Below are 25,050 nucleotides of genomic sequence, written 5' to 3'. Positions count from 1 at the left end.
TGCTCAATCCTGGGGAGAAGCGTGCCAGGCTGTTCTGTGGTCACTAAAATGAAGGAGGCCAAATGAGCGGCCTGACCACTGGCCATCCTGCGGCTGCCCGCTTTACTGGCACTGTTTATTCAGAGAGCGCTATGTCGAGTTAATTCACCGCTTTGAACACACGTTGAAAAGGTTGTGGCCATGGCGCAGTATTTTACAGCAGATACAGGCCCTTCAGATTGCAGCTGCAAGGGCGGGAAGCAATCTGTGGAAACTCTGTCACACATCCCCCGTGCTTCAGAGGCGTAATTGACTTCCGCATACCTGCCAACCCACAGGGTGCCACTGTGTGACACACGCTATCGGCTCCCATCACACGGTCTCCCGGTTAAGAGCCGGTATCACACAGTAGCAGGGAAAACGAGCTGAAAACCACTGTAAATAGTGGTTATCTAGCTCATTTTCGAGGCTTTGAACTGCCGACTAAGGGGTGTGAAAACACCCCAGGACATCGGCACCAGCCTCAGCTGGCTTTTTTTGGAGGAGGGGTAGGGGGCTTGGGGGCGGGTGGGGTTCAAAAGTGCCTCATAGATACTTCGCTGGGTGAGGCCCCGCCCCTTTCAAGGCCCTGAACCATTCTCACAGGGTGAGATTGTTATGCAAGTTAGCAGGTAGTCACTAAAACATAAAGTTTGGCCAAGTGTACCTGAAGTAACAAGTTATTTCTCTCCTTCAATTTAGATCTCCTTCAAAAATCTCCTCAACTACCCCATGTAGTGTCCTGCTGGACACGTTCTAGTGTTCCACTTTGTATTACATCCACACTGTACACCCACCCATTCACACGCGTCACCGGTCAGGTGACCCTGCTAATAAAAGGGGCCGGGCGCATGTGCCCTGGGCCAGTCCCAGTACCCAACTACAGTGTGTCCGCGTCCATCATTAGTAGCATGTGAGCCCAGGGCCCACAACACAACACCCCCCTAAACAGAGATGTTAAAACGCTGGAGGCAGAGCGTTTCTGTATGGTCTATAGTGTGTTTCTTATAAAAGCTTCTTGAAAAACCTTTTTGGTGCTAAAGCAATAACACAGGCACGAAGGAACCTGTGCATTTATTGATCACCGAGGGATCAAAAGAACATTTACATGTTTCCTCTGAGCAAGGCAGAATGGAGAGTGCCAGTTTTGCCTTTCAAAAATACACTGTTCAAAACCTGAGGCTCTTGCACTTATATTTTATTATTGTTGTTTTACAAACTAAGCGCTGCGGAGGGATACATCCATGCTCTAGCCTTGATGTATTTTCCACTGTTGATGCAAGTTCCCAAGTGGTATAAGTGGTATGTGGCTCCTCAGACCATGACTCTTGATATAACACCTCTTACAATGAAAAACAAAGTTTGGGAGAAGACAATGGGGTATACATCCTGTGGCCTTCCATAAAAAAACACTTTACCAATGAAATCTGGACATGCAGCAAGACTTGTGACTCTGAGCTCCTGAAGCTCTGATGGTGACTTTTAGTCCTGCCTAACTTCCTGTCGTCTCCCGGAAGTGAAGTCCTTTCTCGTTCATACTCCATGCCAAGGAAACGCAGTGCTACACAGGTCAAGGCCCAACATGGCCTTTAAATGTCTGGGCGCCTAGAAAACATCAAGTGCCTCCACTGAACTCTGCTTCACTTGTAGAGACCCCCTGACGATTGACATGCTGTTGAATGTATTCTTTTCTCAGAGTATTAAAGACCTCCCAGAACTCATCTCATGAACTGTTACTGATACCTTGTTTGGGAAGGTCGTGTGCTTGAAACAAGTTGACTATTGACTGGTGACTTCTTGTTGCTAGGATACAAAAATATTGAACCCGATGTCAAATGCAGGCCCATCAAGGGCACTTGCAAATCTGCAAGCGGTGCAAACTAAAGCAGTGATGAATATGCCAGCACAAAAGTAATTTTGCATTGAAAGTTGAACTCAATTCCGTTAATTCCGTTAAGATGATTCGAGATCCAGAAGTAGGGCTGATTACAGATTCGGATGCAATTAGAACTGCCTTCTATAAATTCTATCAGGCTCTATATAGGGATAATGATATTAATATACAAATAGATGCAATCAATGATTACATTAATCAAGATAGTCCATCGAGATTAGAAAGTAATGATTCAGAAGATATGGATGTTATCCCGCAAGGGGAGGAAATTCTTCTTGCATTAAAAAGTCTTGCTTCAGGCAAAGCGGCGGGTATGGATGGGATTCCCACTGAATTTTATATCCAATTCTTTCCCCAAGTTAAGAATATACTAACAACACTTTTCGCACATATATTCCTAGGGGGGCGACCCCCAGAGTCATGGTCAAGGGCCAAAATTATAGTATTTCCAAAAAAACATAAAGACCCTACAGAACTTGGGTCGTATCGCCCAATTACTTTAATAACCAGTGATTCTAAAATATACGCTAAGTTACTCGCTGCACGATTACCTCTCAATATACACAAAATCGTATCGGCTCGACAACACGGGTAGAGATACCACAGACCATATCCAGAGAGTAATCTCATTGTTTGATTGGTGCGAAGTTTCAGGAGACCCTATGGCACTTATACTTTTAGATGCCGAAAAAGCCTTCGATAGGGTCTCCTGGAAATATCTCTGGATTGCGATGGCTAGATGTGGCATTGGAGATCCCTTTATTACAGCGGTAAATATGTTGTACAGCAACCCGTCTGCCGGTGTTATGGTGAATGGGTCAGTTACAGCACCATTCTCTATTACTAGAGGTACAAGACAGGGGTGTCCTTGTTCACCCCTCTTATTTGCTATATATATTGACCCATTTATCCGAAGATTAGATAACAACGCATTGATACCATCCATTTGGATAAGAGATCAGGCCACCAAAACATTGGCATACGCGGACGATATCGCGCTGGTTACCAGTGACCCAGCGATTTCGGCTGCGGTGATTGAAGAGGAAGCTAACATTTTTGGCCAAATATCGGGCTATAAACTCAACCAATCAAAAACTCAGATTATCCTTAACAGTAAAATTGAGATGATGGATACACGGGTCATCGAGAAAGCTATATATCTTGGAGTGAGTATTACGGCCAAAATAGGGAATTTAGTTTCCGATAATATTGATCCATTAAATTCAACGTACAAAAAAGGATTTGATTAGGAGTAACAATCTTCACTTATCCATTGTGGGTCGGTGTAATTTGATTAAAATGCTTTTCCTTCCAAGATTTCTTTATTTTTTTAGATCAATCTGTCTAGAATTTCCTTCACAAGTATTTAAAGATTTGGATAGTATGTTTTCTAGTTTTATCTGGGGGTACAAAAAATCCCGTAGAGCCCTGCGAACCTTTACTTTCCCTAAAGATAGAGGGGGCATGGGATTGCCCAACTTTAAGCTATATTACTGGGCTACTATCTTAAAATACTGCAATAAGCTTTTATTCACGTTTGCATCTAGCAGCGAAAGGGATATTCCAACTCCACAAGAGCTGCTATTAGGTAATGAATCCAGAGGTTGCCTGTGGCGTCATTTTAACGATAGCTATTTTAAAAAAGTTAAATTTAAGTCCATATTTGGTATTTATAAGACCTGGAATTCCGTTAGAAAACTTACTAATATTGGACAACTATCTTTCTACACCCTAATCCTTAAAAATAGCCATCTCCCTGGGATCTTCAATGATTTATGCATGGAAAGATGGTTTTTGAATGGGATTACGCATCTTGGGTGTTTTTATACTCCATTAGGTATTAAATCTTTTGGCGATTTACAGCTGGAGTACAATTTAGAGCAACGGGATTTTTTTAAATTTTTGCAAATCCGGGATTTTTTATTAAAAAGAGGAGGAGGGGACGCGTCGTTTCAAAAGGTGCAGTTAATGGAGAATATGGCTTCGAGAAATAATCTCAAAATAGGAGAGATTTATGAACAACTGCTTCTGCGACAAACTGATGATCTTGATAAATACTTAAGTAAATGGCAGCTTAAGCTTGGTGTGTCCGGGGAAACTGTTCATCAATCTCTCTTACTATATCAGTCTATTTTAATGTCTACCAAGCTGCAGGCCCAGTTTTACAAAACTTTTTTCTTTTTATATTATACTCCCTATAAGATCGCTAAATGGGGGACCGGGAAGGGAACTACATGTCCTAGATGTGATCTAGTTGAAGCCGATAGTATACATATTTTTGCTACCTGTACGGCACTAACTTCAGTAGTGGCCGATATTTCAACATTTCTCTCGGAAGTTTTTAATACAAGAATAGAGATTTATGTTGAAGAGATTATGTTAGGTGTTGCTAATATCTCAAGACCGAAATATATGCAAGGTCTGGTTTTTGTGGCCATGGCTGTCTTTAGATTATGTATTGCATCAGCTTGGCTTGATACAAATGCGCCAAGTTTTCAACAATGGAGATCCCGCCTGTTGGCCACCTGTAGTTTAGAAGTAGCTATCTACCGAAGAAAGGGCTTGCGTAAGCGTAAGTTAGGGCTGGCAATTTGGGATCCCGTGTTGCAATGGTCTCAGAGATAACGGGGTAATTCGTAAGCCATACTTGTTTTTTTTTTTTTTTAGACTATTGTTAGTTCCGTAAAATGGTATGCTGTTTATTGATCATAACTGTTGTTTTTCATGTCGTTTTTTCTTTCTTTTCAATGCAACAGAATCTGAGCTGGGGGTGGGGGGTGGGTCTTCAGGTGGGTTTTTGTGTTGTATTAAGAAAATTCCACAATAAAGATTGGGTCTAAAAAAAAAAAAGAAAGTTGATTCATGCATGGTGCTTGAACATTTTGCGTTGCAAAAACTTGCAAAGTGCACATTGCGGGGCAAGAATCGTGCAGTCCCCCAGTACTCCCTGCAAAGCCAGGTCAACTAGAGTAATGCAAACAGCAAGACATGATTTTGCATGTGTTTCTAACACCAAACGAACACAAGCGCAAACAATGGGTAAAATGGAAAATTGCACGTAATTTCTGTGTTTTTAGGCCGTCTAATAACACCTTTAGTGCACGACTCGCAGTAATATGGGAATATGAGAAGTATTTGCCCTTGACGAAACAAGGAGAGAATTCTGCACAGCGCTGAATTTCAAAAACTTGGTAAAGTTTGGCCTATGTCTCATACAGCCACCTGTATTCCATCAAATACAGTGTCTCCAGCACTGTGAACATCTGGTGAGTAAAATTGACACGCTTTATTGGGCAAATGTGCCTTGCATTTTTAGATTGTGTAGATCTGCCTGAGAAACTGGGGTACAAGGCTATTTGTCCTGCACCCTGAAATTCTGCAGGAACTTTCGGCGATACAGTATTTGCTGGGATCCTGAGGGCCCCTGAGAACGACATGCTTCCAGCGAACACCCTATGTTACTCTCACTCGTGCCGATGACCTCAGTCCCTAGACTGAATCATACCTCACCCTTTCATGTTTCTCATGCTAAGGACAGCTCAAACCTCTATCACAGTCAGGGCTTCAAGAAATTCCTCTTCCACACCCTCAAAACAGTTCTTGTTTGTACCCCAAACCTCAACATCCAATACTGAGATGTTGCTTGATGACCTTAACTCGTCCTCCAGTTTTTCAATGACTGCCTATTTTAGCACTTATGCCTATTAGGAGCAAAGTGAAAATTGCATAAGCCTGGTCTGCTCACACACTTACCACTAGCATGAAGCTGTTGGTAGCAGCCAGTGCAAAATGTAAAAGTCAAAAACTAATGTGCAAAGTGGGTGCCTGTAAAGGTATTCTTTCAATGTTTATTCACGTCATGTTTATTCTAGTATTTCCTTTGTGTTTATTGCTGTGACATGCTGTGTATTCCACATTCTTGCAGACGCTGCTCGTGAGTGTATCTTCAAACATGTTTATGTTTGAGGGTGCATCTCTCGTTCTGCGTCTGCTCGGTAAAGAGACTACAGTTAGATTAGGCATTCAGCAGTTGTACGTTGTCAAGAGCAGCAATACTCCCGTGTTTTGCTGGGAATTGAAATAAACTTATTTCAGGATTGAAGCCTATTTTCCGCTTCTATTTTACTGGATGAATTGGATACGATCCATCTTTACATTTGGCGACGGGATTTCCCAGCTTTTCACTATCAGACAACTTTTAGAGGCTCGCTACTCGCCATTTTTGTACTCACAAACTTAAATATGGTATACATCCGCTACCTGGCACTGAAGTTATTTGCCCTCGGAGGGTTTTGTACGCCCACTTTATGTTTTGGCCTGTAAATGTGTTGAATCCATTCTTACAGGTGCATTGGGTGTCTCTCTCGTCCTTGATTTTGGGTGACGAGTACCTTTCGGTCACAGTAGTCACTTCTCTGGGTAGAGACACCTACTACATTTGTTGCCTTTTCTGTACCAGGTTGGAGACAAGCCAATTCTCCTAACTCCCAGAAGCTCAGGTCCCCCAATTATTTCTGTTCTGTGCAGAAGGGTATTTACCAGCGAAGCAAAAATAATGTTGCAACTCTCCTGTACCCCAAGATCTTGCTAGGATCCTTCTTTTGAATCCCTAATCCAGTCGCTGATGGGCACTTTTCATGTATTCTAAGATCCTGCGGGAACCCCTAGACAGCTGCATCGGATGCAGCATCTTTTGCACCCTGAGATCCTGCAGAAACCCCAAGGGGGCCGAATCTGATGCAGAAAATGACAGCTGGTCTCGTATTTTGAGATCTTGTAGGATTCCCAGAGATCTGTAGCAGTGACTCTTGCACCTCGGCACCCCGCAGGATCCTTAAGAGAGTTGCTTCCAAATCATGGACTGATTCAGCCTTCATCCTGTAGCCACCTGAGAGCCTGTAGGAGTAAACCAAGACTTGCATGAGATATATCGCCCCTTGCGCTCTAAAACTGCAGGAATCTGGGGAACGAGAGACCTAAAAGCATGACATTCCGCACCAGGAGATTCCTGAGGAACCTCTAAGAAGTCGTAGAGCTAGAGACCTTGCAATGTCTCTTGTGCCCTTAGATCTGCATTAACCCCCTATGGATCACTCTTGGTGATCCACAGTCATTGAGTCCTGCACCCTGAGATTCTGTAGGAACTTCCAGAAAGCCATATCAGGAGCAACGACCCTTGTAGCATGAAATCTGCAGGATGGCTTGCAGTTAGAAACATGCATCCAATGTAGTTACTCGTGGCCAAGATCTCCTGTACCCTGGGATGATGCAGGAACCTGCATCAGATGTCCGATCCCTGGCATATACACTGACCCGAACAGGCCTGCTTCGGGTGCAGTAATCCACAGTCTCTGCACTCTGTGATTCTGCTGGAACTCTTGGAAGTCTGCATCACATACAGGTAGCTTCCCTTTGTGCACCAGGTGCAGCGGCATAAGGGCCCACTCAAGGCTTTAAGTGGACCGGGTCCTGCCGGTGGCAGTTCTAAAAATGCAGGTGCTGAGACAGGTCCCAACCAGGCTCTCCATTTTAGCCCTCTCCCTCAGGTTGGAAAAAAATAATCTTAGCTTTGCAGCAATGCCACCCTTCACTGCCTGTGCTGCAACTTCAAAGAGACTCTTTATAGTTCTTTCACAGTCTCATCATTTCCGAACTGAATCATTTCAATATTATATACAATGAAGCCATAGTTGTTGCTTATTTATCTGACACAGCTAACAACCATTGGCAAAGCCAATAGCTCTGATTTGTTGAAGGTGTAATGTTACTTGTTGTATTATATGTCTGGGTGCAACAACAGAAGCAGCAAAATACCAGGCGGGAGGCACACTATGCTAACCACAGATATTTAGCTTAAGTGTTTCCAAACCACGCCCTAATTACATCGGCCACGCCCCTTTGAGAGCACCCCCAGTTTTTTCATTCTACTTAAACCCCTGATTATTGCTGCAATTCATACTTCAAACAACAGTTAAGAGGGTTCCGTGCATTGGAGCCCCGCTACTGTCCTGCACCCTGAGATTATGAAGGAACTCCCTAAAATTGGCATCACGTGGAGTGTCTCGTGCACCCGAGAAGCTGCAGAAAGCCAGCTCCCCTCAACCGACACTGTCCCAGGAGCACGAGGCACAGAAGGGTTTGGCCGTCCTCCCGTGCTCCGTGTGCTCAGGAAAGGCGCTCACGGGATCGGAATGTCGCCCGGGAGAAGAGGGGGTTTCCAAGGGGAAGGAATGGCGCGTGCAGGACACCGTCCAACATCCACGCTTTGATACCTCGGCCTGAGTCACGCTCTCGCGGAGCCACACGAGACCACACGCATTCCTGCAACATTCCCCACGAGTGACCCGGCTTTCCCTTTCTTGTTCTTATTATAATGTTTGTACTTCTGGATTCCGCTCTGATGGAAGGTGGCAGACTACAACCGGAGCGCGCCAACCGGCAGCTTCCCGCAGTGCCAGTGCAGTAAGTAGGCAGCAGCAGTGTCAGCCAATAGCGTAACGAAACGTGAGGGGGCGCCCCTGCAAAGGACATCGAGGGGGCCCCACGCTCTGGACTAAGTCAGGAGCTCTAGGTCAGGGGCCCACCACTGGAGCACAGTGCCAGAGGGGGCCTGCTACCTCACTGGTGTGAACTTCCATTACACTCAGAAAAGGTGCAGCGCCTGCAGCAGCAGTGAAAGCTTCCCTAACACACACAGATGGCACAGGCCGAGACAGGCAGTAGTGCAGGCAGTGATGCTGGAGCCTGGAACAATTTTCAGTATGGGGGCTGCAATTTATTTTACATCACTAACGTTCATAGGGATTAGGGATTGTGAAAATTCCAAGGGTCACACAAAGAACACGTGTCGCAATTGAGCCACTCCCATTCTGCAGGAGAGTGGATATGGGTGCAGTATTTACCTCAGTGTTTTCTGGAACACACTGTTGCACATATAGTACTAAAGCATGATGTAGGTAGTCAGGGCCGTAAGTGAGCCGGGTCTGAGTACCGGCAGTTTTTTAAAGGGTGCCTCGAAACAGGTCTCTATCGGGCTCTGTTTTGTGACCTGGCGCATTTTAAAAGAATAAGCAACAATTTGTCAGAAGACATAGCCTGACATTTGACCTCTGTCTTTGCACGCTCAACAAATGTGACAAGATGGACACAAAATGTAAAGACCTCTTAATTGCTCATTTACTTTCTGAACCTGGTAATTTTGGGGGTGTTGCAGCACCCTAGACACCCCTTCTTCCAGCGTCTATGAGTGCAAGAAGAAAAGGTTCACTCTAACAGAGACCACATCTGAACATGTTGTAGCAGTGCAAGCCACCATTACAAAGAGAAAAAGTGCAGTGCCTGCAGCAACAGTGATTGCTTCCTTTACACACAGAGAAGGCACAGGACAGGCAGTAGTGCATGCCTTGATTGCATGCAGAAAAGGTAGAGCACATGCAGCAGGAACATAAGCATCCATCACACACAGAAAAGCCCAACACGAGCAGCAGTACAACCTTCACTAACACAGAGCACACGTGTAACACAGACATCATCAGTGCAGGCCACTGTCAGACTCAGAAAAGGTACGTCGCAGGCCGAAACAGTGCAAGACTGCATTGCACACAGAAGATACAGCATGTGAGGCAGCAGTGCAAGCTTCACTCAAACAGAGAACAAATGCAACAAAGGAAGCATCCGTGCAAGCCTTTATAGCACATAGAAAAGTTTCCTAACAGGCCGCCACAGTGCAAGACTCCATCACACAAAGAAAAGATACAGTATGTGCAGCAGCAGTGCAAGCTTCACTCATACAGATAACATATCTCATCATGCTGCAGCACTGCAAGCCTCCATCACACACAGAAATGGTACTACAAAAACAGCAGTGGAAGCTTCATTATCATAGAGAACATGTGCAACACAGACAGCATCAGTGCAAGTCTCAGTCACATACAGAACAAATACATCATGGACGGCAACAATTTCTAGACTTCAATACACAAAGCAAAGATACAGCATGTGGAGCAGCAGTGCAAGCTTCACTCAGACAGAGAACACATATCAAAATGCTGCAGCTGAGCAAGTCTCACACAGAAAAGTTACAACACGAACAGCAGTGCAAGCTTCATTAAAACAGAGAACAGGTGCAACAAAGGCAGAGTCAGTGCAAGCCTCAGTCACACACCAAAAAAAAGGCACATCACGGGTCGCAACAGTTCAAGACTCTATCACATACAGAAAAGATACACCATGTGCAACTGCAGTGCCAGCTTCACTCAAACAGAAAACACACCTCAACATGCTACTGCAGTTTAAGCCTCCACACACAGAAATGGTACAGCACGAGCAGCATTGTAAGATTCACTAGCACAGAGAAGAGGCGCAACACAGGCAGCATCAGTGCAAGCCTCCATCACACACAGAAAAGATTCATCAACGTGCCGCAGCAGGGCAAGCTTCAGTGACATAGAGAAAACGTGGAAGTGGCTGCCGCTGTGCTTAATTGCATCACAGAGAAAAGGATACAGCTAGGACAGCAGCAGTGCAAGGTTCACTCACACAGAGAACAGGTGCAGCACAGGCTGTACCAGCAATGCATGTCTCTCTCACTGATAGAAATGAGGGTCTCTAGTTGGCAGTGGTTTGCGCCCTGTCCAATTAAGGACCCTTATGCTAGTCAGAGTAAGGGAGTTGCACACCCAATATAACCCCTGCCCACCCCCTTGGTAGCTAGGCACTAGCAGTCAGGCTTATCTCAGAGAAAATGTGTAAATCATTTGTATATGCACAAAAAGTAACACACGAAAAACACTACAAAAGAACACCACACCAGTTTAGAAAAATAACCAATATTTATCTAAATAAAATAAGACCAAAATGACAGCAACCCAACATACTCAAGCAAGGATCTCAATTTTAATAGGTTCAAAATATTTCAGTCATTAGGTAACTATGGATGCGTCACTTTTCTCACAAAGTACCTGGGATGAGTCATAATCAAAGATGAAAACAGGTGCAGGGGAGGTGAGGTGTCAGGAAAGAAAAGCAATGCGTCGGTTCCTTACTCCCAGGGGATGTGATGCATTGGTTCCTTACTGCCAGGGGAGGTGATGCGTTGGTTCCCTACTTCAGCGCAGGGGAGTTGATGCATCGGTTCCTTACTGTCAGGGGAGTTGATGCGCCTGTTCCTTACTGTCAGGGGAGGTGATTCAGCAGTTTCCGTGCACACGGCCTCGGTTCCTTACTGCTGGGCAATGTCAATGAAGAACTTGGTGCACAGGTGCGATGTGTTGAAAATGTGCTGGGTTGATGCGGCAGCAGCGAAACCGTCACTGTGTCAATTTTCCAATCGCGAGCAGGTGATGCGTCGATTTCTTCAGCTGCACAGCAGTGTCTGCATCAGAGTCGGAGTGGGTGCCATGGACTTCGTGGCACAATGTTTGGGACTCGGGCTGCGGCGTACTTGTAGCTACACAACAGGCGATGCGTCGATTCTTCGGCTTCACCGCAGCGATCTGTTGGTTTTTCAACCACACAGCGTTGCTGCGGCAGGAAAATCAGGTGCTGAAGGTTGATGCGTGGATTTTCTTCAGTCCTTTGCAGCAAAGTCACCTCCAGGGGCCCAGAACTGGACATGGCACCACTTGGCAGGTCTGAACTCCTAGCAGAGGAGTTCAGGGGCTACAGATGAAGCCTTTGATGGCCCTCGGACTTCTTAACAGGAGGCATGCACAAACAAGTGCTTGGAGAACCTTGGCAAGCAGGATACAGAAAGCAAAGTCCCTCCTACTACCGGTTCCTGCGATGTCAGTCACTTTAAAGCTAGCTCTCTGAAAACCTTCTTTTTTTGGGGTGGGCATATTAAAGTTGTTTACTCTCAGAAACAAAGTAAAGGCATTTCGATGTTTGAGATCTTCTGTCGGGAGACGGGAGGTAAGGTTGCACATTTGGGAATCTTCTTTTTCACTCGAAAGGATTTTCATGCGAGCATTATCAATAACATTGTGCTTCTAGTAGTTAACAGAATCATAGGTGTCACATTTTCCCTTTTTGCCCAATATGCACATTTCTTTGAGCTGATAACAAATTCTCCTTACGGATTGCACAGGGAGGAATGTAAACACTGAGAAGAGTTAAACACATAGCAAAAATAACATTTTAAAAGCTCCGAATCTAATACGATTGATCGTTTTTGCACTATTTTAGTGTTACAAAATTATAGTGAGGCTCGTCATTACACCACTTTCTTCAAATATACCCCCATCGGTGTAGATACTTGTGCATAGCCTATGTTATCTCTACTTTTCATAACAGAAAACCTGATTTTGGACCTGGTTGATTTGTTGTCACTCTGTGAGAAAAAACAGATGATCCAAATATTCTACCAGTATAACAGTTGGGCAGTCTCCAGCCGGAGTGGTTCCCATCAGATAGAGAGAAGAGAAGAGACGAGCATAATTATAAACAGCAACCACAGTATATTGTATTGCTGCACATAAATAGCCCTACTACTCCTGTAGGGCACTGAGACACTTCCTGCATGCTTGGAGATTATTATTCTGGCAACATAGAGAAGCTCTAGCACATCGTAGAGCGTAGCGCGCTCACCTGGAGCATTACAGCATGGTTTTAGAGCTCCCGTTTTGCCTTTTGAGTTGAAATTTATTTTCATCATTGTACCCTGTTTTTATCTGCTATTTAACCGCCACATACCTGCACACTAAAAACTTGAGAACACCGCGTTTGGAGCGGGCCCCTTGTGGTAAATTTAAATTACCTAGACTTAATTTATGCGGTAAAATTCAAGAAGAATAACTCAGTAAAAATAAGAGGCAGAATCCGTGGTATTTGAGGTTATAAAAGGGAATTTATTCCTTACAAAGGAATGATGATGGTTCGAACCAGGCAATCGAGTTCCGTCACCACGAAGGTTCAGGAAGGGATCAGCAATACATTATTGACAAGTTGTCATATTTATATTAAAGTGCATTACAGTAAAGACATATGCAGAAGGCGTTACAGCTGATAAGAATACACATACGTAATGAAAAAGGCGTTACAATAGGCGTGCATAAAGGCGTATACTAGAAACGTCATTAGGATGATGACACAAATGGGTGGATCCATAAAAGAATCCAGCAAAGTCAGCAGAAATACATAGCAGAGATGCGCGCGCAGCCGCGTGACGTGTGATTGACGTGCAACTAGAGGGTGAAGGGAACTTGACATTTAGCCCTACATGAGGAGACAGAAGTCTGGGGTGTCAGGACAACCCAGTCCCAAATCATATCTAATATCTTGTGTTTAAGGATCTATACTATCTGGAAGGAAAGGTCTTTTCGGACAGAGCCTATTCTATACTGACTGCTAGTGCGTGTACAAGCGTCTAAGTGTCTACATGAGATGCGAGGGGGCATGGGCCTACCATGGTAACGAAAGTCATGAATTACTTGCACGGAGACAGTAAGGCCGGGCCCTTTGCTCTGCAGCTGGAGGGATGTTTACCTAAGCTATTAGACAGGAATGCATTTCTCGAGGAGCGGAGCAGATAACTTGAAGGCTGTATACAGTTTTGGCAGGCAACAGGCCGGGCTAGGCACCGTTAGCCGCGCAGGAAGTAAGACAAAGTTCATGGATACAGATGCAGGTCCAGGCTGGAGCATTCAGAGGCAGAAGCAGGAAAAGCTCGATGGCAGAATTCAGGGCCTACCTTGCCAGAGCTGGAAAACGTGAAAAGTATACCATATAAAGACGGTGGCAAGGCATACTTAGGAACGGAATATTCGACCCATTCATGGCAGATCTGAAAGAGGACATATTAACGTTGGACACAATTGTATTTGCGTCTTCATAGCTTGAAGTGGAGGGAACATACATGTACTTGTAGCATGCACATGGAGCCGTTGGGGTCTAGATAGGGGACACAATTGACCATAAAAATTCATATTTCCTCATTCCCTCCTTGTCCCCTACGGACCCTTCATGAAATATCGATCTTCAGGAATCCATCAATCTGTTCATGTAACATCATTTGCTCTTCTTTCTTCTTCCGGGATCTTGAATGAAAACTTGAACGTGGAATACATGATGTGGCACACAGGCCGCAAATCGCTGGTCCACATTGTAGACACAGGCAACAACTGAATACTATGAGAAGGCCAATACCTAGGAAGGATAGGACTTTCCATCCCCAGGCTGACAACACGCTCCAGAACCAACCGGACCATGTCCAGGTGCCTGGATTCTGATGTATCTGGTTTGCAATCTTGTGAAGACGAGTTATGGCTTTATATACGGATGGCGCGTTTTCTGGGATGAAAACACAGCAACTTGATCCGATGACCCTACAAGCTCCGCCCCTATCGGCTAGGATGACGTCAAGGACAAGACGATTTTGGAGAACAACAATCCGCATCGCAGACTGCTCCTCTGTTAAGTTGCCTAGGGCAGAGGTAGTTTCATTCACTACTGCTTCAAGGGTTCTAGTTAATCTACGTATCAGTTTACTATTTGAGACCACACCTATGTAAGGAAAGAGACCTTTATTGAAGTCTGTATATTGTTCCCATGCTGTTTCAGTGTAGTCAACAATCGGGATATCTCTCTGGGGTCTATGGTGTACTAGATTGGTATTTCTATGATAATCAGGAGGGGCTAGGAAAACAGGTGGCAGAAGGAATGCAATGTAACAGGTACCATCCCAATCTAGAGGTAGGCGTATATATGCGGTATGACCACATATGAAGTAGGAATGACGGGAAGCTCTAAATGTAGACTTGCCTTTATCACTGAATTCGATCACAGTAGTACATTTACTATGACCCAGGTGTACTGAACCATTCTTTCTTACACAGAATTCACCTTTAACTGGTAATACTGACATAGCAGGCAAGACTAGTGCAGCTTCGGATTCAACATTCAGAATCATGAGGTTAAGTGTAAAATTACCTAATCCATATACTTCATTTTCTAGATCAGTTCCTGTTCTTTTGGGAAGTCCCTCCTTGTTAGGATAACAAGCTTTGAGCAAAACTAAGTTCAGGTTTCCCCATACCCAGTTGCTCTGGTAAACTACAGTGTTTGAATCTAAAGAGTTAATCAAACTAAACCATGCTCCACAGGAACCATTGTGTGTGAACGGGTACGGAAAGAGAGGCAGAACTCCTTTGTATTTCTGATAGGGAGGAAGTCGGCCACATATCCAACAATTTGTAGCATTGCTGGTCTGATGGGAATGATGTAACATACTAATGAATGTGTTGTTGCGCAGCGCAAATCTATAGGACAACTCATGTGGAGGTAATTCACTAAAAGAATGTTCGGCAGTAACATTGTAAGTAGAATAAGCACGCTTGAAAATAGGATAGTACATGTGCAACAGTATACTTGCAGCAATAATAAAAAGACTTAGAAAAAACATAATCGACAATGTCACTATACAGTGACTATGGAGTGATTTACAGTATGCATGTTTCTTGAGCTGTTTCTGTCTATTTCTCTCTCTAATTCGGTCTAGAGGATACATGTCAAAGACTTAATTCAACCGATTCACCTTGGAGAGGACTTAAACAATCGAATTGTCTGACTTGCTAGACCTTAGTTTCAGTTTGTATTCTTGTGATTCAATCTTTTCAACCAGGGGGAGTTTTGAATCAGTCTCTGGAAGGGGGCAGGGCTGAGAGTTCAGATCAGATGGTAGTCCATGAAATTTCTTGATATGGCTCGAGTGTAACCAACCCTTGCGACCCTCGACCTTTACTGCTGTCCTCGTCGTTAGAAGTACCAGTTTTGGTGTTTGCCAGCGAGGCTCCAACGGGCTCCTCCTGTCGAAGTTCCGTATGAAAACAAGGTCTCCAGGAACCACTTCATGGGGCTTTACCTCGGTGTTGTCGGGAAAGGCTGCAGCTACCTGTGAACGGCAAGATTGTAGTGCAGACATCAAGGAAGCAAGGTAATCTGTCAACATATTACAATCAACATCAGTGATTTTACGAGGTATAGGCGTCCCCCACATATTTGGTGGCCTACCGAAGCCCACCTCGTACGGGGATAGCCCTGTGCGAGAATGTGCTACCATTCTCATGTAAAATAGTGCAACTGGTAAGGCTACTATCCAGTCGACGCCTTTCTCTCTACAGATTTTTGAAAGTCGTATTTTCAGGGTCTGATTATGACGTTCCACGAGACCTGCTGCCTCGGGATGTCGGACACAGTGGAATTTCCATTGATAGCCTAACAAGAGTGAAATGTGTTTCATTAGCTCGGATGAGAACGGCTGGCCATTATCTGAGTACACGATACGGGGCAAACCATACCGTGGGAAGAATTCACGAACTAATTGTTTGGCAGTAGTCGGGGCAGTGTAATCTGAGACAGGATATGCCTCTGTCCAACGGGAAAGAGCGCATACAACTACGAGGACATATTTGAATCCTCGACATCGTTCCATCTGGATATAATCCATCTGGAGGACTTCAAAAGGGTGATCGGGAGGTTGAAATCCACCCTGCTCTACAGGTACGCCTTTACCTGGATTGAACTGACAACAAATCATACAAGTTCGGACTTTCTGTTTGGCTGCAGCTCGTAAGTGTTTGTTGAACCAAATGTGTTGAATACTGTCTAACATAGCTTTTTCTCCTAGATGTGCTGGACTATGTATTGTGTTAATGATAACTTGAACCATTGAGTCGGGGAGAAACCATATAGATTTTCCCTTCGTCATCCATCCCTGATCTGTTTGGATCCCTCCTAATTCAGTCCATTTCTTTATTTCCTCTGGTGTAGCATGTGTCTGTATGTCAATTACATCAAGGGCGGGATCCCTAACTGTCATGCAGTGTGTCGGCGTTGGAACTATTGTCTTTGTCAAGTCAGTTGCATGAGTCCTATTCTGTGCTGTTTGCTTAGCTGTTCGGTCTGCTAGGTCGTTACCCTGGGAAATAATATCGGTGACTTTTGTATGGGCCTTACACTTCATGATAGATATTGAAGTAGGCAGATGTATTGCATCTAACAGAGCTTGAATGAGGGGACCGTGTTGAATGTTGGCACCGTGAGAAGTCAAATAACCTCTCTCTCGCCAAAGGACTCCGAAGTCGTGTACAACTCCGAATGCATAACGTGAATCTGTGTATATGTTAACTTTTCTATTCTTGGCTTGAATACAGGCTTGTGTCAGAGCAATAAGCTCTGCTGCTTGAGCTGATAATGTGTCAATACAATTTGTTTCAATGACTTCGGTGTCTGTCGTGACTGCATAAGCGGCCACTAACTCTCCTGTACTTGTTCTCATGCATGAACCATCCACATAAAGTGTCAGGTCTGGGTTTGGTAATGGGACGTCTGTCAAGTCTTGTCTGGGTTTCGTCGTAATAGTAATGACTTCAATACAATCATGTGCCAGTGGGTCTGTTCCACTTAATGGCAAAAGTGTGGCAGGATTTAATGTACTACAACGTCTGATTTCTATGTGTGGCTGAAACAATGTTAGTTCGTAACCTGTCAGTCGTGCTATAGTCAAGTGTTGTGTTTGTGTCCGGTTCAAGAGAACCTCTACTGCATGTGGTACTTGTACTGTCAATTGATGTCCTAATACTATGGAATCGCTTTGTCTGATCGCTAGAGCTGTCGCTGCGACTGATTTCAGACACGCAGGAAGAGCTTGAGCTACGGGATCTAATGTGCTAGAAAAGTAAGCACATGGCTTGTGTGATCCTGCTTGTTCCTGAGTGAGTACTGACAAAGCAGTACCTTCACGTTCTGTAACAAAAAGTGTAAAAGGCTTACTGTAACATGGTGTCGCTAAAACAGGTGCTTGACATAAAGCTTTCTTTAAGTCTTCAAATGCTAGTGTATGTTCTGGAGTCCAAGGGAGGACAGTCGATGTCGCTGCCTCCTGGGTTGTCAGCTGAATGAGTGGTTTTGCTAGAAATGCATATTGGGGAATCCACTGCCTGCAGTACGAAGTGAGGCCTATGAAGGCCCGTACCTCCTTTTGTGTCTTGGGTGGTGGCATGTTTACGATTAACTGGATGCGGTCAGGTGTGAGCTGTCTCCCCCATTTGGACAGCAAGTGCCCTAGGTACACAACTTGCTGGGCACAGAATTGCAGCTTTGAAGGGGACACCTTGTGCCCCTTGTCGGCCAGGAAATGTAAAACCGTCAGTGAGGCTTTTTCACATTCGGGTTCGCTTCGGGCGGTGATCAGCAGATCATCGACATACTGAAACAGGGCAGTGTTAACTGGCATGTGGATACTGTCAAGTTGTCTTTTCAGTGCTTGGCTGTAGATGCTAGGACTTTCTGTAAATCCTTGAGGTGCGCGTGTGAATTTAAAACTTCGTCCATTTAAACTAAATCCGAACAAATATTGGCTTTCCGGATCGATTGGGACGCTAAAGAAGGCGTTCTTGAGGTCAATTACAGTAAAGAACGTTGCCTCTGAATCAATAGCTATCAGTAATGAAGAGATATCTGGGACCACGGGATATTGTGGTACAATGCATTTATTCAATTCGCGCAGATCAATAACTAATCGATATACTGGGGGTGCTTTTGGATCAGTTCGTTTAAGAATCGGAATGATCGGAGAATTACATACATTGGAGTCGGTTTCTACAACCACTCCTTGTGCAATGAGCTCGTCAATGATTTGCAGTAAAGCCACTACAGCATCTGGAGGTAACTTGTATTGTCGCATTCGTGGTAATACCACTCCTGCTTTGAGTGTGACTCGATATGGTGTAATGTGCATACAACCTACATCAGTGGGGCCTTGTGCCCATAAATGTGCAGGTAGATTCTGTAATCGGTGATCCATGTCTCTTGACACGTAGTGACCTTTAAAGTCACGCAAAAATAGTCGTACTCCGTCCGGAGAACAACATATTATAGCTCCTAGAGCTTTCAATGTTTTAATACCTAACAAGTTTTCTGGGCATGATTTCGTAAGCAATAGATCTGTAGTCCGTGTCAATGGACCAACTGTAAATGCAAGCGGTTGCGATACTTCGTTAATAGTAGGCTTTCCTGAAAAACCAAGGGAAATATTTTGTGAGCCTGAGAGGGGTGCCCCTGAGACTTCGTCGTGACTTATAGTTGTTCTGCTTGCCCCTGTATCAAGTAGAAACTTTCTGTCTTTCCCTAATACTTGACTCTGTACATAAGGACCCTCTTGATCTACAGGAACCTCAATAAGGGGTAAGCCAACTTCCCTCTCTAGGCAATTTCATGTGTATCGCTGATACTCTGGATAGTCATTTTGTGCATACTGGTACATCTGTTGCGTCGTGTTTTGTGTTGCGGCAATAGGCTGTGGCTGTGGTACCACTACGGTCTGTTGTGGAACCGGCATAGGCTGTACGTGTTGCGGTGCTTGTTGTTGAATCTGATCCTGTCTAGGCGGACGTGGTCTCTCCATGGTTTTACCCGTAGAGATATTATGTTTCAGAACTGCACAATCGTTTATATAATGACCTGGCTGTTTACAATAGTTGCATGTCCCTTTAACGGGAACCGCTGAATTACTGGACTGTGTCGCACCCTTTTTATGACCGTCAGCTGGAACTGACTGAGCGACGAGCATTTTCATTTTCATGTCTTTCATACGTCTTTGTTCGTGTTCTTGTTCTTCTCTAATTCTATTCTGGTGGTACTGTAACATTTGTAACATTTGTGAAGGAGTGTTAGCTTGCCAAGTGCTCTCAACTTTCAATACTCTGTTTTTAACCTGTGGCAGGGAATTCTCGACTAGTTTTGTTACAAAAAGATGTGGATATGAATCGCTACTTGCTTTCAGGCCGCTATTAATACCAAAACATTTTTCAAATCGGGAATAAAAATCACTAGTGTCTTCATCGGGTTTCTGTTTACAAGCTGAGATTGCTCCCCAGTCTTCCTTTTTCGTAGTTAATAAACGTGGCAATACTTGTACTAATAATCCTGGCAATGCTTTTGTTTTGTCCCCAAGCCCTGCGCCTGCAGTTCGGGCATTTTCTTCGTTTTCTAATACTGTCCAATCAATCTTTTGGTCTCCCACTTCCCATTCTTTTTCTTTGAGTTTCTCATAAATACCGGCAGGCAATAATACTTTCAATATTTTCATAATGTCAGGATAGGTATAGTCACCCATGAGTAACATGTCCTTTAGTTCACGGTGAAAACCTGCTGGATCTTTGTCATGGCTGGGCACTAATTTTTTCATTTCCAATAGTTCTATTTTAGTTATGGGCGTGTATACAAACACGCGTCTAAACGTATTATCATCATTTCTAACTGGGTGTACTTCGCGTAAGGGAGTAAGGGATTCTGTCTGTCTATGTAATACGTTTTTCTCTCCATGGAAGGAGCTGGATCATGTTCTGGACACAAAAAGGCACTATATCGATGTCGGTATTCTAGAATTACTTTAATTAGATCGGTACCTAGACATCTCCATTTGTTCAGGAGTAGTTCTATCAGTATATCTGGTAGGGGACCAGGATCGGAGTGTTGGCTTTTATATATTATAAGGAGATGTTGTATCATGTATATACTAGCTAAACGCTGTTCATCTGGGGGGAGACTCAGAAACGTGTGTGCTAGTGCATCATCACTGTATTTTTCAGGACTGTCAGCCCATTGTACTGCTGACCTGGCTAATTCTTGTTCATCCATAGAATCGAGCACATGGTACCCTCTTCGTTCTCGAAGTAATTTATCAGTAGCCTGGAATAAGTGTTCAGGGGTCCTTGGATTTGAGATAACTGTTTGAAAAATTCTGTTACATTCCGGACGTATCGGACGTATTGGATTATTGAAAGATCTTCCTTTTCCTACATAAGCTATCGTTTGTCTAGCTGGTAATTCTAATTGTCCTGCGTTTATTTCTGACTGTTCCTCCTCCTCTTCCTCTGATTCAGTTTTATCTGCTTCTAATTTTCTTTCATGTATTCGTTCTACTTCTTTTCTGATCTTTCGGCACATAACTTCTATATACTTCTGTTTATCATGTTTTCCATCTGTTATATTCTGACCCCATCTGGTAAGTACTTGCATTTCCTCCGGATCTACTTCAGGCCTATCTCTGTTTCTGATCAAGCAGTTTATGAAGAAGCGTAACAATAATTTCTGCATATCTACTTTCTGGTATTCCATGGCCTCGCCAATACTTTCAGGACCTTGCCCTGTTTGAACAAAGCGATATATTCTGTCTAGATGTTCAACCATTCCTGGTAATGTCATTAAATAGTTTGCAGCTCGTCGTAAACGTACTGAAGATAGCAACATCCTGTCGTGTTTACCTGGTACTGGATCATATCTACAATCTGTAAGAGGCTCATTTAATATATTGTCATTAGCTCTTTGGGGTGTACGTTGGTGTGCTAAATCCCTATAAGTCAGTCTAGTTGCTGGCGGTGGCGTGGAAAAACCTCCTGTCGCACCTCCTGAGGTGCCAAGTCCAAAAGGATTTGTTGGGTGTAGGGTAGAGAGTGTGGGTGCAGGAAGGACTGTAGAAACAGATGGAATGCTTAGAACGTGAGGAGTTTGTTGCTGCGGAGGTGGGTGCAGCTGATCTTGGGGTTGAGCGTCGTTAACAGGTGGTGTGCGTTGCTGCGCACCATTAGTATATTCGGGGGCTGCATCATCTAAATAGGAAGAAAGGAAAATGTCCTTTGCGGTCTTGGGATGTATTTTAATCGGGAGTAATGGAGGTGGCAGATCTTTTGGTACCTCCAAGGTGGCCTTAGGCAAACCCTCGGCCAGAAGAGGATACATACCATTCATAAGAGTGTTTCGTTGTCTGTCTACTTGGTCTGTTTTTACTCGGATACCTTCGTCAATTAATATGTTTTCTCGGGCTCTTTCTGAATCTTCCCTACTTTTCTCTTCTTTTCTGAGCGCTTTCTCTGTGCGCCTATGCGATTCTTTACGCCATAGTTCAATGGCATCTTTCTGTGACTGTCTGGCTTTCTTTTTCCATAATACTTCTTCTATTCTCATGATGCAATCTGCATCCCATGTTCCAGTAGCGGGCCATCTCTGACTTTCTGCTAAATCCTTGGTGTAGTCCACCCATAGATCAAGATATAATACGGCATCTAGGCCATGTTTATGGTACATAAAGTACCCTGGAGTGTCCCTAGGTGGAATGGGAACAGCTTCCTCGAGTATCCCTTTTCTAGTTCTTATCTGTCTTAATTTTGAAAATAACGGCATCTTGAACCTTGCTACTTAATTCTTACTCGGTCTTGAACACAATAATTATAATAAACACAATAATGAAGATCGAACAATCACTCATACCACGACATTTAAAACATATCACAAACTTTTTTAGAAACGAACAATAATAATTAGAATAAAACTAGTTAACTGCATAATACTAAATATACTGTATGTACTGCTAAACAGTACAGATACACTGCTAAAACAGTGCAGACCAGGTCTGTGTACCCAAACCTGTCTTGACCGGCACAAACTAATGTGCACGTCTAGATGCGTCCCCAGCAACGGTACTCACCGGGAAGCACGGAACGGAAGGCATCGGAAGTCTGGACTGGACTAGACCAAACTGGACTGGACTCGACTCGTGACTTAGATACTTCGGAACTTCGGAATCTGGTGGGCCTCTGTATACCTCGGATCTTGCTCTCTCAGCTAGGCTCTGGTCGGGATTCTCCGCACTCCTCACCGCCTCGTCTGGGTGTTGATCGCAGCCTCAGTCGCCCCCGTTGGCCTGAGGGAGTTACAGGAAATCCTGCGGGTACGCGTAATTGTCCGTCCGGCTGTGGCAGGAGACCGGGTCTGCAACGCACCTCCGGCGCGTGGGGTGTGAGAGGAGTCCCTATTCGGGCGCCAATTATGTGGTAAATTTAAATTACCTAGACTTAATTTATGCGGTAAAATTCAAGAAGAATAACTCAGTAAAAATAAGAGGCAGAATCCGTGGTATTTGAGGTTATAAAAGGGAATTTATTCCTTACAAAGGAATGATGATGGTTCGAACCAGGCAATCGAGTTCCGTCACCACGAAGGTTCAGGAAGGGATCAGCAATACATTATTGACAAGTTGTCATATTTATATTAAAGTGCATTACAGTAAAGACATATGCAGAAGGCGTTACAGCTGATAAGAATACACATACGTAATGAAAAAGGCGTTACAATAGGCGTGCATAAAGGCGTATACTAGAAACGTCATTAGGATGATGACACAAATGGGTGGATCCATAAAAGAATCCAGCAAAGTCAGCAGAAATACATAGCAGAGATGCGCGCGCAGCCGCGTGACGTGTGATTGACGTGCAACTAGAGGGTGAAGGGAACTTGACATTTAGCCCTACATGAGGAGACAGAAGTCTGGGGTGTCAGGACAACCCAGTCCCAAATCATATCTAATATCTTGTGTTTAAGGAACTATACTATCTGGAAGGAAAGGTCTTTTCGGACAGAGCCTATTCTATACTGACTGCTAGTGCGTGTACAAGCGTCTAAGTGTCTACATGAGATGCGAGGGGGCATGGGCCTACCATGGTAACGAAAGTCATGAATTACTTGCACGGAGACAGTAAGGCCGGGCCCTTTGCTCTGCAGCTGGAGGGATGTTTACCTAAGCTATTAGACAGGAATGCATTTCTCGAGGAGCGGAGCAGATAACTTGAAGGCTGTATACAGTTTTGGCAGGCAACAGGCCGGGCTAGGCACCGTTAGCCGCGCAGGAAGTAAGACAAAGTTCATGGATACAGATGCAGGTCCAGGCTGGAGCATTCAGAGGCAGAAGCAGGAAAAGCTCGATGGCAGAATTCAGGGCCTACCTTGCCAGAGCTGGAAAACGTGAAAAGTATACCATATAAAGACGGTGGCAAGGCATACTTAGGAACGGAATATTCGACCCATTCATGGCAGATCTGAAAGAGGACATATTAACGTTGGACACAATTGTATTTGCGTCTTCATAGCTTGAAGTGGAGGGAACATACATGTACTTGTAGCATGCACATGGAGCCGTTGGGGTCTAGATAGGGGACACAATTGACCCTAAAAAATTCATATTTCCTCACCCTTCCCCCATCTAATTCACATTGCACTGCCAGAACGGCGGACATCTTGGGTGAGGGCTAAGGATCGGAGCGGTCTAGTCGTCACAAGGACGCTAGACCGGTACTTAAGCCGGTCATGCTGACGCGCAGCGGGTACGCGCGGTGGGTTCGCCAGAGCATCGCCAGAGTCACGCCAGAGTCCAGCCCGTCTGCGCCCGTCCGCGCATGGACGGGCCCGGAGGCTCGGTCGTCTGGCCACAGGCGCACTTACTCCTCAGAGGAGCTGCGCAGTCTGGACAAAGGTGAGCGGTGCCCGGACTGCGTAACCCTGATGACTATTAATAATTATGCTATTTCTCGCCCTCATAAGGTTACCCCCTCAGGCCGGCGCTCTATACTGAAGATCGTTAGCTTAAATACTAGATCACTCCACCGTCATCATGTGGAAGTCTATAGCCTGCTTCAGGACAATGACATCGATGTCCTGACCCTCTCGAAGACCTGGTTGGGTGATAACTCGATGCCTGACATCATTGCCGCTCTCCCAGTGGGCTGTGATGCCATATGGCATAACCGCCCGGGAGGTGCGCGAGGGGGAGGGGTAGCGATCCTTTTTAAAAAGAGCCTGTCAGTTGAAAGACTGTTATCTGAGTCAGTAGACCTAGCTGACCTGCTTGGGGTAAAGATAACCATGAACAACTCCTGTTGGGTGGTTTTGTCCGTCTATCGCCCACCAAATTCAACCCCACTCTTTTATGACTTCTTTGGGCCTATTATGTCGGACTTATGTACCCGATATACGAAAATTTTGGTCACAGGAGATTTTAATCTGCATTGGGATAACCCCCACTGGGACTTGGCCACTCGCCAATTGGACACCATGATGGCTGCCCTGAGTTTTAAACAACTTGTGGAAGTTCCCACACATACTAAAGGTCATGTTCTTGACCTCGTGTGGACTACAGACACAAATGTCACTCTTAAAGATGTTGTACCATGTATATGGTCAGATCACCATCTAGTGTCCTGCGAGATACGTATCGATGGCCATATACACAATCTATCGTTGGAAACCAGGAGAACCCGTAAATGGGCAGAGGTTGACTTAATAACTCTAACCAAGGCGCTACCGTCAAT

This window comes from Triturus cristatus, chromosome 9 (assembly GCF_964204655.1).
Source record: "Triturus cristatus chromosome 9, aTriCri1.1, whole genome shotgun sequence".
In the NCBI taxonomy this organism is placed as follows: domain Eukaryota; kingdom Metazoa; phylum Chordata; class Amphibia; order Caudata; family Salamandridae; genus Triturus; species Triturus cristatus.
This window is presented reverse-complemented; position numbering follows the sequence as displayed.